Source organism: Oratosquilla oratoria, chromosome 15 (genome assembly GCF_046742065.1).
Source record: "Oratosquilla oratoria isolate Oo_2021 chromosome 15, ASM4674206v1, whole genome shotgun sequence".
Taxonomy (NCBI): Eukaryota; Metazoa; Arthropoda; class Malacostraca; order Stomatopoda; family Squillidae; genus Oratosquilla; species Oratosquilla oratoria.
In genome coordinates, this window is record NC_134791.1 from 32,532,072 (window position 1) to 32,546,750 (window position 14,679).

General features: G+C 41.9%; 2 protein-coding genes across 8 annotated transcripts in view; one reads left to right on the forward strand and one right to left on the reverse strand.

Moving 5' to 3' along the window:
* Nucleotides 1-14,679, reverse strand: part of magu (SPARC related modular calcium binding-like protein magu) — a 123,441-nt gene that overhangs the window by 91,401 nt on the left and 17,361 nt on the right. The window lies entirely within an intron of this gene.
* The window catches only part of LOC143033400 (bis(5'-adenosyl)-triphosphatase enpp4-like), a 128,393-nt gene continuing 115,746 nt past the window's right edge, over nucleotides 2,033-14,679 (forward strand). The window contains exon 1 of the mRNA XM_076198782.1: nucleotides 2,033-2,050. The gene's annotated coding sequence lies outside the window, so the exon portion shown is untranslated. The remainder of the gene's footprint in view (nucleotides 2,051-14,679) is intronic.

Sequence of the window (14,679 nt, forward strand, 5' to 3'; positions counted from 1 at the left end):
GATGGAATGAAAAAAATGTAGTACACAGCCAGTCCATGCAAACACGTATAAGAGTAAACACACACACACACACACACACACACACACACACCCACACCCATATAGATATATATATATATATATATATGTATATATATATATATATATATGTATATATATAATGCATGAACATTCTCAGCTGACCCCTAATGAAGACTATGATGATCTCTTTTAGCTATCAACTCCCCCTGTCGCCAGGCAATTTTATTCAGACGAAGAAAACGTCCCTGAGCAACGAGAGGTTGAAGTTGAGTTCTTCTCAACTCATCCCCGAACTCACCTATGCTTCCTCAACCGGGGTCGCCCATCCGTCACTGTCACCCAAAGAAACAGCTGGAGTCAGCCCAAGAAGGGAGAGAGCGTTCAAGGACACCCGTAACATTTGTTACACATACTACAAACAATCATGTCATGAGTTCCCAACTCGTCCACTGGAGGGATAATTTTAGGCAAGAAATGGCTTACCGACAGAATGGTTAACCGGTGGGATAGGCTTTGTAATCATGAAGAGAGCGCAGAAACAATGGGTTGTTTTAAGGGAAGATTAGATAACTTTATGGATAGGGATTACAGATGGTAAGGGACATAGAACTGCCTAGTGTAGGCCTTAAGGTCTCTTGCAATCTCCATTTTTATGTTCTACACCTGAGGATCGTTCGCCTGGTCCTTGCGAACAGAAGCCGCTGTGCCTCTTTCAGAGGCGTATTGCAAGAAATGCCTGTATACTTTTGTACTTGCCCATGAGTGTAAATTATTTATTCTATGCTAGTGTGCATATACGCACACACATGCATTAGCTACTTAACGTCAGATCCTAGTAGTAGTGGCAAGCCTTCAACGGACAACCTATTGTGTGATGTGACCCTCGGTCAACTTGGCTTGACCTGACAGTTCAACCGCCGAGACACCTACATCTCAAACCGGCAGATTCAACCACACAATATTGCCATACGATAACAGTTAACGTAATTCATCACTTCTTGTAAATAAAAATGTATAAAGAACTAAAATTCTGAGTGTCCATACTCATTTCCATATTGTAATAATTTGTAGACAGACAAAATATGTATATAACTATAGAGTGTATTATAATTTGGACAGTCACCACAATTTTCTTCGTCACTCCCTTTGGTGGAAACCACCAGTGACGAAGACGACGGAATAAAGAGAAGAACCCCGAAAGAGTTTCTCTCCAACGGCTCCAACCAATGTAGATCCACTCGACGCTACATTCTGGTAACAGCGGTGGGATTCGACGAACAGCCCCGGGATTCAATGGTCATTCTGGACGGCAGCCCTGGAATTCGACGTGCAAACACCACTACATTCCTACGGGGCACCAAAGTAGATTCGACGTGCTGGGAAGATACATTCGGAGAGCTAGCTAAACATAGCCACTTCCCCATTCTCATCGAGGGCAAGTTTCCCCTCCCACTACGCATCAACTACATTCGTCATCCCGATCAATTACGCTGCCTACCGCCCAGCATCATTCCTACACTGTTCCACCCACAAGCCGTTTCCCCCTACGTCCCCCGTGCACGCGCCACTTCCTGTGTACCGGCTACAAGTACAGGCATCCTGCTTCCTCCACCTTCTCTACCACCACCAGCATCTTGGACCACACACCACTGTAGCAGCCGTAGTACTCGCCTGGAGCACCATCTCCTCCCCTCGTAAATCTAGCTTCGTGCCTACCACCAACTACTATTTCCATCGGCCCCTCCGCATTCATCGCCTAGGACTGAGTACGACAGCGGACTCTCGTTGTTGACTAACGAAAAATTGAGAGTACACCCATATTTTCCTAATGCGTTTTATGTTGCTTTTTTTTTTTTCTTTTTTTTTTTTTTTAGTTTCATGTCACACATACATATATCTCCCCTAATTTTGCCCGATTTTTTTATTTCTCACCAGCTCTAGTCATATCATAAGAATATACTTACACCCTCCTCTGTTTACAGCAGTGAATCTTCACACCAAATCTTTCCCAAGAGCTACATCATCCCTGGTAAGTAGATACGATTTCCGTTTTAAATGTCACTTAGGAGGCAATTACTCTCTTTTTTTATGAAGCTGTTCAAACCTCTTTCTGATACGACATACGGACCTTGCACACGCATCCACTCTGCTCTGAATTGCAAAACACCAGACATGTCCCCTCCTTCCACTAACAACTCTTCGGATAATTCACTTGCCACACAAAACACCATGACGACACAGAATCTTATCACCGTAGTCAAAGATGAAAAGACATTACCTAGATTCAACGAGAAGAACATTATTGTACACAATTTCCTCTCCGAGGTTGAATCAGAAATAACGTGTAGAAATATCACAGACGAGAAAGGTAAAAGATTCATTATAACATCCAGAATAGAGAAAAATAACACATTAGCTCGTGATGTCATTCAGTGAGATCTTTTTGGGGAGATAAAGTCTTACCATGATTTCATAGAGCACTTTAAGAAGTCATTTGCATCATTTGAGCCACTTGGATCACTTTTCCCCTATATTCATTGGCTAGGACATACAGTCATGGACTACTTCACACCAAAGAGAATGTTGTAAAAATGGCTTCAACCTTAAAAGCGAACTGAGAGTCTCAAAAAATCAGACTGAGTCTCAGAAGACAAGCTTTAATTGGAACACGTAGTCTCACTCATGGCGTACTTTTGACTATTAACCCAATTACACCAAGACACACTCTAGAAAGCTGGTACTATTCCATTCACACCAGATATCACAATAGACGAATTCTCGAGGAAATTTTATGATACTGAAAAAGCAATCACCCACATCCAGAGCCAGTCAGTACCCATTGCACCCACCCGCACAATAGCCCAATTCACTCGGTCCACATCACATACCACAAGGTCACAACATACAACTCGCACTCAGCATCACTCACACCAACGCTCTCCATCAAGAACACAACTGGTTTGTGTATATTGTCACAAACCGGGACACCTTGCAAACACATGTTACCACAGACAACCTTCGCAACCAAACCGCCACTGCAATTATCACGGAACATGTTTTCACATGAGTGATCGTTGCCGTGTGCTGTTAGCACGGAGGCAACATAGACCAAACTCCCCAGATCACTCTCTTGCAAGAGATTCATGTAACACATTTCCTTTATGACTACCGACCACCATGATTCACTGCACATCAAGGCAAATCACTCCATAATCGGAAGTTCCCTTATCAACCCTACTTGTACGTACCCTGGATATCACAGACACTTCCTCCCCTTCCTTATCATTCAATGCAACTTCTAGTAACACCAAAGTGACAATCTTTTCCGACACGGGTTCCCTAGTCAACGTATTGTCAATTCAGAGTTTTCATAAATTCCGCACTGCAGACATCAGCCTTTGCAATGTAGATAGTGTACCATTTCCGATCGTCGGTAAATTCTCCCTAGACATTAGCTTCAAAGATGAGTTCCCATCCATTCCAGTTACCGCCTACGTAGATGACATTCACTTTCCTGCTGATATCCTCATAGGTATAAAATTAATAAAGCAACATAACATAGTCATTTACCCTGCTCAAAATTGTATCATGCAAACTATTTCCTCCCTGCATTGCCATCAGCAACTCCGTATAACGTAAATCAAATTCACGTGGCCGAGCAGGCACAGGAAGACAATGACCCCTCGCCAGTTGCTTGCAATCCCTCTCTTTAATTTCACTCCGCCTCACCACATGATGATGCATCAGCTGCTAGTACAAATTGTTCCACCAATTTCATACAACAGGGTTCCCAGTGCTTAACCACTCCAAACCCTCCCCAGAACTCCACTTCTTCCACATTACTGACAGCTATGAAGATGCACTCCAAACGTAACAGACGTACTTACTCCTCCCGCATGTCCAAATCAGATTCAACCGCGCAATATTACAATACAACAGTTAAAGTAATTCATCATTTCTTGTAGATGAATATGTATAAAGAACTAAAATACTGAGTGTCCATACTCAGTTCCATAATGTAATAATTTCTAAATAGACAAACAAAATATATATATCATTATAAAGTGTAATATATTCTTGGCAACCGGCACCATTTTCTTCGTCGCTCCCTTTGGTGGAAAGTACCAGTGACCAAGGCGACGGAATAAAGAGAAGTTTCTCATCAACGCCTCCAACCAATGCAGATCCATTTGACACTATTGGAGCAGTAGGCCAGTGTTGCAGTTCAGTGCTGAGACCTTTTTACTGTGGTCGAGTTATTTGTCACACTAGATTCAGGTGACATTCACAACCACGCCCAAGACTCTACGTGCCACTCGTCCCGTCCGTACAACTTTAGTGAACTGAATGAAGCCTTCATGGTGAGACACGGGGACTGTAACGTTCTTCAAGGGATTAGTCCGGACCTGGGCTGGAGTAATAAGGCTGAATTCTTTCCTCCCCCCCCCTCTTTCTCTCTGTCTCTCTCTACTCCACAGAGAGAGCTAGAGCTGTGCCAATCAGCTAAGTATTTTCTGAATCAGAACATTTTATGTAATATGAGTCGCTCATTATCAACTCAGTCAGCCGCATGGCAGTCTCAAACCGCCTCCAATACTGACCTTCAAATTAACCTATTCTTTACAAGTTCCTGAACTGAGCCGAATAAAATCTACTGGCGCTAGCCAGAATAAGTTAATTAAAAGCGTCATCCTAGCCTAGATTACTAAGCCACCTTTGGGTTATGGATTTAGAATATTTGGCGTCTGTGTTCACCTCCTATTTACCCTAGATGCCGCCATCCGATGTTATTCAACCAAGGGAGGTCGCTACACACGTCAGAGAGTTTAACAAATAGCCGCGAGGCACGCACGCACGCACGCATCACCATCTTCTGCATGTAAGGTTCCTCAGGGTGTTTTGTGCGCGCGCACCTCATCAATTCCAAAGTGTATCTCATTGTTCACACCGAGACAGGACTGGCCGAACACCTGTTTACACAAGAATTAACTTCTTTCTCAACTAGTCCTTTCTTCAAGTTCGAATCTCGTCAATGACTTACGAACCTCTGAACCAATCTAACCTAACCTAATTTAATTCAACCTAACCCAACTTGACATAATTTAACCTAACTCAACTTAACCCAGCCTAATCTAACCTAACCTAACCCAACTTGACATAATCTAACCTAACCTAACCCAGCCTAATCTAACCCAACATAATCTAACCTAACCTAACCCAGCCTAACTAATAACTTACTCTCAGGGCACGTGGAATGTGTGAACAGTCAGAACGTTAAATGATGACGTCACTCATGGAACCGTGGAAAGGGACCCGAAGGCTAAGAAATCGGAGAAGGGACCCACTGAGAAGAAAACCTATTTTCTCTTGTCTGTTGAGAAAACAGGCTAAAACATAAAAGAGGAAACAAAAATAGGACAAGAATATAAAAAACAGTGAAGAAAACAGTCATCTTCAACTGTATTGCTTATGATAAAATCACACGTAGTACAGCCACAATAGAGTAGAAATGTACACATAAAATTCAACAAATTCTTGCATATGAAAACATGCACATATGCTCTAAAAATTTTCATGCACATGTCTATCCACAAGGGGACATGGAAGGAAGCTAAAAAAAAGACAGTTATAGAAGAGACCTAAAAAATAACAGCTCTCCCCAGTGTGGTGGATGTATGAAAAAAACTAGATGAATAAAATAGTGTGTGCAAACACCATACACGAATTTAAGAGCAAATTAGACATGGCGAGATGCAGAGAGGGGACAATCACGAAAAAAAAAAATTACCCACGCTACAGTTATTACGTCAATATTATCATTATTTTTCTTGTCGAGTACGTGATGTGTTCTCCTCTGAGATATTTTGCTTATATTTATATAATTTTCTTGAACAGATAAAAAGAAAACGTTGTCAGGCGAAGAATTTTAATTTTGTGTGGTGAAAAACTAGGTGGGTCAAAACTTTTGCTTGTGACTGTACATATGAGCGTGTACAAATGCACGTACACCTCTGCACAAACACTAATGCGGACATCGAATTTTGACCCACGACATATAGCGAAGCTATATGTCGAAGCTATATATCTTACGTTGATGAGTATTTATTTCTAGATAAAGCTGTTCCTTTATAGTTAACGTTATTTTGTAAACAACAGTATTGACGCAACAACAACAACGAAAGATACATTTGCATCATTCTGGTGCATCACGAGGTCAGGTTGAAGCTGTCTGGAAGAAACATGGATGAGCTCACAGCCATGCATGAGCAAACAAACTACAGATAATGACTATATTCCAATTCCGTACCTAGTTCAATCTTGTGCACCTGTTAGTCCTAGGCTGGGACACTACTCCAAATTAAGGAGTGGGCATTCCTTTGTCTCCTAATCTACCAAGTCCAAAGCGTTTCGTCTGACTAACTCCACTTCAGAAAGTTCTACCTAGTTTTCTCAGCCAGCGTTGTGTCTCACAATTTAGATTATAAGACAGACAACTTTATACAAGACTTAGTTAATGTATTCTCAAGCAAGAAAAAATAGGTGTAATACTAATATGCCTTTAAGGTCCATAGCCAAGACAAAAAGAGAGAAGAAGAGAAAGAAAAGAAGAAGAAGAAGAAAAAAAAAAGTGCATGGGAGCTTCAGCGTCGTGCCACGGTCGTCGTGTTGGTGATGTACGATAATAAGCAGACGTCTTCATTTTCTAACGTCGGGCAAAAACAGTTTGCGTTTCAGCCTAGACTAGTCGATGGTTTAGGCTACGCTGTGTTGTGTTGTCTCTGGCAGATGTCCACTTTTTCCTGAGTGGTGAGGGCTTCCGCCAGGTAAATAAAATTGTTGGCGGAATCTAGAATAAACAGACAACGTTATGCCTGACTCTTTTCCTTGACTAGATGAAGTCATATAGGTAGTTACAGTTTATAGAAGATGACGATATTTTCAAGCGGGTTAATTAAGAAAGGTTTCAACCCATAAATGATGAGAATTTTTTCTTTATATCAACAGAACTGTCTAGGTGACTACAGTAAGTAGACTAAAGTAGACATTATTTCCTGATAGATGGAAGTCGGAAAGATTATATTATTCATCTCCCTGCCGCCCATTTCCAAAACCATTCGGGACCCTATGGGGATGCAACCTCGAGGGGTTGGCACTTGATTACCGGACCGGGTTCAAGATCTCTATCAACTTTCAATATTTTTCCCTTATTGTTTGACATAACGAGCGTTGGAAACCAGTGCCTACTCCCACATTCTCTAGCCCAGAGTTACTTTCCTGAAAGCTCTATGGATACTGTAGAGCTACGAGTTCACAGTCAGCCACTAGACGAATTTCGGGAATGAGGTATTGATTTTAGTCAAACTTGTTAACATATTACGGTAAAACAAATGGATCTCTAAACATAAAACTGGAAAGGTAAGAAGTGGGCTTGATATGACACCATAAGAATCTTAGTAGTTGAGTTAAAGTAACTGATTTTGTTTTCCTTCAACTTTCCAAAATTGCCTGATATACTTATATACTTCAAACCAAGACTGAAATGATCTTTAACCTGTTTCTCATTTTTAATCATTTCTACTATAAAACTGGACAAAGCATAATTTTGAAGATTGGCAAGAAAAAAAAATGGGGTCAAAGTCTCCTCTGCACAGATCCTAACAGATGTCGGGCGAGGCTTGTTGTACGCGGCACCTCTTGCTTTTATTATTTTATTTTTCATAATCTATTTAATCAATTAATCTAATTATTTATCTATTTATAATTGCTTTATTTTCATTTTTATATTTCAGTTCATTCGTTTACTTATATTTTATTTTATTTTGTTATTTACTTTGTGTTATTCAGGCTGTCAACAGACAATTTTGTTCTGCACAAAAAATCCTTCAGTAGCCGATGTAATGATAAAAAAAAAAAAAAAAAAAAACTGGTCATGACGAGATTGCCTCTGACGTGAAAGGCAGAAATTGATTATCAGCAAGTTATTTCCTCGGCGAGTATTCTTCACTTACAGAATAATCATCGCCTCCAGTAAACGAACCTGTCTAGGAGTAAAAATGGTGTCGAGCAACGGGGCGGCAGAGAGGTTGCACTGACGAGTTTGCGAAAGAGTGGGAAAATGATTGTTGTTTTTGGCGCCGCAGCATGATGATCATATGGCGTCGATACAATTTTTTAAAGGTGGCTTGGATGGTAGGTCGAAACATTAACATTATGAATAAACTTTTGATATGGTAAAATAAATTAAACGGTATCTAAAATGTGAACGTACAAATAGAGAATTGGGCGAGCTAGTAAGATATGATGATAATATTCAAAAGTGGAGCTATAACTTCTTTATTAAAAGTCCAGTATTCTCTACGAACATAAAAATTCACGGGAGACAACAGCATGAGAACGAAAACGTCATATAAAGTGGCGTGGAACAACGTGGAATAAGTTTGTTAAAAAAAAAGACAAGAACGGAAAAGCATAAGAATAGAGGAGACTGCAAGAGACCATAAGGCCTACACTGGGTAGTTCCATGTCCTTTACCACCTGTCATCCCTGTCCATAAACAAACAATTATTTCAGCGCTCACTGCGTGGTCAGTTGTCTATTCCACTCGTTAACCAGTTTTTTTGCCTATTTCGTTCTTAAACCTAGATTCGCTCTGGTATTAGGTGTCTCAAATTCGGAAATTTTCGATATTCGAAATTTAGAATCTTCCTGATTCCATATGCCATTATTCATGTTCTTGTCTGTCTAATAAATGTCTCTTTTGTTCCGAGTATTCGTAATCCTCACATTTTATGTGTTTCCAATAGAAAGAACTATCTGGATACTATCATCATATTTAAAAAAAATTCAATGTGTGATCGAGCACTTAGGAAACTACGGGACTTAAAACTAGAGAAGTAACAAAGTATACAACAGGAGAATCTAGTACTTACATTGAAATAACATGTAGATCTTAACACAAGGGACAATATTACGTCAAAATAAATGAAGGCAGAAGTACTTGCCAGAAATGTAAAAAGTAGTTTATTATGAGAAGACTGAAAAAAAACTACTGGGTAACGAAAGGAATATGTGACATATTTACAAAAGCCCGGAGGATCAGTATACGACGTAATGTAACTCCATGAGAACAATACAGAGTCGCGCCGTACATTTCAGACAGCGCATGCGCTGTGTTTCAATGGCGGGCGTAGAGGATTGGGCGCGACAAGGGGGCAAACAAGTTTGGGCGTCGGAACAAGCAACAACTGTTAAGGAGTGGGCGGCATTCGTAAGGCTGATTTACAATTGGCGTATTTTGCGACGATATAGCAAGCATACTTCTTTAAGTTGACCGTTTTACAATACAAATAAATCTTATTCACTCCATTCCCACTTTCATGATTTTCAACATTCGTGTGGTTGCCCTTAATTTTTCTCCCGTCAAAAATGGAGAAAAAACTGAGATGAGATCAAACAAAATAAAGTAAAATAAAACAAAAGAAAATGCTAATGAAAAGAAACCCTTTGGTTTATTAAAAGTTGACAATCATAATTATCTTCTACCAGGACAGCGATGGAAGTTTATTACTTATATTCAGATTCCTCACATTATATAGAAATGTATAATTTACGATAGCATCCCATACACTTCCCCCTAAATTCTTGCTATAACTCCCTTACAGGCCATGATCCCAGGTTGGAAAACAACTGCTATAGCCAATGTAGTGCATATGAATAGTCTACTGTACATGGGCAGAACTATTGTACATGCCAAAGACTGCGTAAAGGCACACACTCAGAACCACAATAAAGACAATCAACTCATTATTTTGATGACCTAAGAATGTCCGTCGCAACCAGACATTCCAACTCTTCATCAATATTGTGTTTTTATTAGTTGGAATAAATCAATACATTAACTCAGGCATATTATGAATTTATTGATCTCAGTGGACGGGCATTAGGCACCGAAGAAAGAAACATTGAGACAGTAGGGCAGAACTCGCAGTAATGGATTTAAATTGGACAAATTTAGATTTAAGAAGGAAATAAGCAAGAACTGGTTTACCAAGAGAGTGGTTAACGAATGGAATAGACTTAGTAACCATGTAGTGAACGCTAAAACAATTGGTTGTTTTAAGTGAAGATTAGATAACTTCATGGATGGGGATGAAAAGTAGTAAGGAACATGGAACTGCTAAGTGTAGGTCTTATGGTCTCTTGCAATCTCCTCCACTCTTATATGTCTTTATTTACACATAATGATCTAGTGTCTATCGGTGAAAGATGCGAGGAGAGTTACAGACATACTAGATGCGCGTTGACAGGGTCACGGAGCTGGGCGGTGACTGGAACGGTATGGCGAAGGCGGCTCCCGTGGATGCGGGTGAGGGTTGGGGGAGGTCTGGCGGAAGTGTGAGACGGCTGGGAACGTCCCCACGGGGATACGTGTACCCTCACCCGAAACCGGGCAACCCACTTCACTCCACACCCACTTACGCAACAAACCCCACCCGCCCCCACACCCACACATCCCACCCCCACGTTTGTGGGTCCAACTTCGTCCCTCTCGTCCCAAATCTATGCTTATCTCGAGTACCGTCTTCCCGGGTACATCGCCTTCCTTTGTCCGCCAACAACCCCTACACTCCCCCCCCCCCACCTCTTTCTCTCTCTCCCCCTCCCTCCCTCCCTCTTTGTGTGTGTGTGTGTGTGTGTGTGTGTGTGTGTGTGTGTGTGTGTGTGTTTGTTTGTGATTCACCATGGTCTTGGATCGCGTGTTGGACTCGTGATCGACAGCTATTTCCTTCCCGAAAGAGAGCTCAGAGCACATGTATGACCGATCTATGGGTAATGTTGTGACCTTATACGCACCCGCATCCCCAACTCCCCGCCCACAAGAATTGGAGTAACGACCCGCAGCGCAGCAATACTGAAATTATTTCAGCCCTTGGCGGGATTCGAACCAGGACCACCGTAGTGGCGGCCGGGAACTCTAACTATTGCGTCATCGATTTGTGTGAGTGTGTGTGTGTGTGTGTGTGTGTGTGTGTGTGTGTGTGTGTGTGTGTGTGTGTGTGTGTGTGTGTGTGTGTGTGTGTGTGTGTGTGTGTGTGTGTGTGTAAGAGGCAGACGGGGGGAAAAGAGAGAATAAAACGACTGACAGTGAGAGAGAGAATGAAAGATGGGAGAAAAATATTTCGAAATACTTCGACGGGGCTAGATCACCTCAACAGAACCGAATAAGATCGACTGGCACCAACCAACCAGCATAAACTCAATATCACGCTGAACATGACACTTTTGGTGCAGAGTTAATAAAAATCTCCCGCCGACAGCTAAGAATAAACTGATGAAGCTGTAGGACACAGCCGAGGGTGCGAGACCGCACATCAACCACCATCCCTTCACACTTATGAGCCTAAACCACATTAGGCCTGACCCCTGGGCTGACCCAGGAATCTCGCGGCACCTTGTCTGGCGCCTGCGGCTCGGTCTGGCTTTTAGGCCTCTGCAGCGCTTTTCATCGGCCGTCCCTTCGACTACTTTGATCAGCTGCTTTAGCAGTTCTTTTTCTTGTTCTATGTTTTTTTTTTATCTCTCTTCTTTAATGAGGCTATCTCATGGGTGAAATTTGAGGTGAAGCTCTTTCTGGCCGTTGGGGATTTTTTCTTTTTAAGTATGCTTTCTGAACCTCAAATAAATAAATAGATAAATAAATAACGTGAAATGCCGTCCCAAAGGGAATAGTCGCTTCTACGGGTCCACTATACTATTTCAAAGAAACAGAAAGGGACGCGAGGGTGCATACCTTTCATTTTTATTAATTGATTAATTAATTCATTCATCTATTTATTTATCTATTATTTGTTTGCTTGCATGTAGAAGCTCTGTACTAATGGAGATATCACGCTTTCCGAGCGATACAGTCTTAGTTGATTCAAATTAACGTCGCGAACGCCTCATATCAGGAGGCTAGGACGATGCCCCTCACAGAGGATTTTGTAGCGTAGGAATTTAATGAATCATGCCCTTGGTCCAACTCCCTGACGGCAGGGTTCGAACTGCCGTCATCTTGACCTCCGCCGCAAGTAGCGACGCTCTAAACCGCTCGCCCAGTGAGCATTCCTGGATACAGTCTCAGCGTATGTTTAAATCCTCGAAACACATTCCCGCATCGCTGATGATACCCGTAATGTGAAATCAGGGACCAGTACCTGTTTGTGGTGGTCCTGTAATATGGACATCGAAGAGAAGCATCTCCATCTTCAAAACCCGTTCACACACACCCATCTACAGGTGCAGCCTCGAGGTGCTGACACTTGGTCCCAACTGGATTTCCTCCATCATTTTATACAAGGAGAGCTGACAAACCGTGATTGCTCTCTTACTCCTAGTATAATCCTTTGACATGAACACAATCCCACACTAATACAACTCAGAAAATAGTCCAACATTTCTTTTCTTAGAGATCTACGGGAGGGCTAGAGGACTGTTGCCAGCCAACATTGGGGTTGTGGGTTTTCTTTCAGAGAAACCCGAGGCAGCATTTATTGTCCTGGTTAGGGAATAGATGATGATGATGATGATGATGATGATGATGATGATGATGATGATGATGATGATGATGATGGTGGTGGTGATTGATGATGATGATGATGATGATGATGATAATGGTGGTGGTGGTGATGATGATGAGGAGGAGGAGGAAGAGGAGGAGGAGGAGGAGGAGAAGGACGGCAAGAATGATGACGAAGGTCCTATTATTTCGCCGGTCCGGGTTCTTACTCTAAACAAACAAGTAAATAAAAATCTAAACAAATAAATATAACGCTACGGTTGCATCCTTAGAAAAAGATGTGATCTCCGCAGCGATTGTGATCTCCAATGCAGCTGTGACTCTGTTAGGATTGTCACCGTGACCAGCTGCGTGCTTGAGTTAAGCCATCTGCAGTTACAGCAATGCAGGTGGGACCCATTTCCAAGAGAGGCCGTGAACAAGAGGGGCTCTTGCCCAGGCGACGCGACGCACGGGCCTCCTAGCCAGCCCGCGGCCTTGTCGGCATTGAAGTGCCTTTCCTGACATTAAGTGCCAATTATGTTCCTTTCTGTTTCACTGTGCTCTCCAAGTTACGAATAATGACTTAACATTGGGTCTTAATCTCTTGTGCAACAAAATACTTAAAAGTAATGTTGAGGTTCTTCATAGAATAAGCTTTGATAAAAGTCTGTGTATCTATCTGTATACCCAGGGATTCTTCCCTCTTGTAAGGGACGTAGCAAAGTCAAAGCACGCGCCCACTTCCACCCACTCCACTTCTGTCCACTAACCTCGTTCCTCTGTCATCTCATCCCTCATCGTGATGTTAAAATATATATACTTCAATAACATAATGTGTGACAAGCCAGGTAGAGCTTATTATAGAATCCATGCTAAATGCTCAGGTATAACATATTTAGAGGTGATATTTGATTAGAGGTGGGATTGAGTGGGCGTTGGGATAGATTTACTCCTGGTTGGGATTCCCAGCTCTAAGTCTGCTCCCACTCCCTACTTACTGTATCTCTTTTTCTTTGCCCCCCTTTCTCCTCCTCCTCTTTCGTGATTACTTTTGTTGTACATTCTCCTCTAATCATATCAACGACATTCCCTTATTTTTCATTTCTTTCATACAAAATCTGGCCTCTCATAATGCTTCCTTTATCCCTTGACATTGATGGGGGTTTCTTTGGTCGAATGAAATCGCCTGGTTGCAGCCAGAATAGATACGAGTCAATTAGATATGCCAAAGGGTTCATCCAGATGTCTGTAAGGATTTCCTCAACTGGATAAGATCGTCTGACGAAAAACAGTAAACACGTGTCGAATATGAAGACACGTGTTAGTTACAGAGCAGCTGAAGTAAATCTTTCAAGCAGAACATGGTGGATGTCAAGTCTCGTTGATACGGTTTGGTGTAGTTACGATGCCTTGGTCCAATAACAAGATAGATTACTGGGATTTAAGGTGATGCAATTCAACTCTGGTGTCTGCATATGATGCACGTAGCTGGCACGCTTCCCTGATGTTGATCCTACTCATAGGGTTATCTCCAACAGACAGCGCTCGATGGAGAAGAGGTGAATGACTATAGAATTCATGACTGGATGAAGTCGATCAATCCTGCCATGAGTTGTGTGGGATGGGAAGGGTGTCTGTTTGGGAGCTGGCTCAGGGGAAACCATAGAGTTATTGTCAGCATAACAGGGAAGAACATCTTTCATTCACACTTGCAGCAGTTTCAGCGAATGGTGCATTTGCCATGTGATTATTACATCGACAGGACGGAGTATGGGGGTGAGGTATTGTTTCTGGTCGAATTTCTTTGGCTTTTTCGTCTGCAACATTACGGCGAAATGGCGGGGTTAGTTGGTAAGGGATTTTCAATAAAGGAAAGTGGCCAATGAGAGTAATTAGGCCAAGGCCACCGAAAATATGAAAAATATAGAAAAAAAACTCTTTTCGAAATTATTTTCGGAAAGCAGAACTTATTTCATTTTTTCAGTGGAACTCAAAAATAAATAAATAAATAAATAAATAGAATAAAAATGGTGAGGAGCCTACGCCAGAAGGCGCGTAGCTGAGGCCAAAACGTCACCTTTGCCCTGTGTGCTTGAACTGTTGGAGCAGGTGACAGT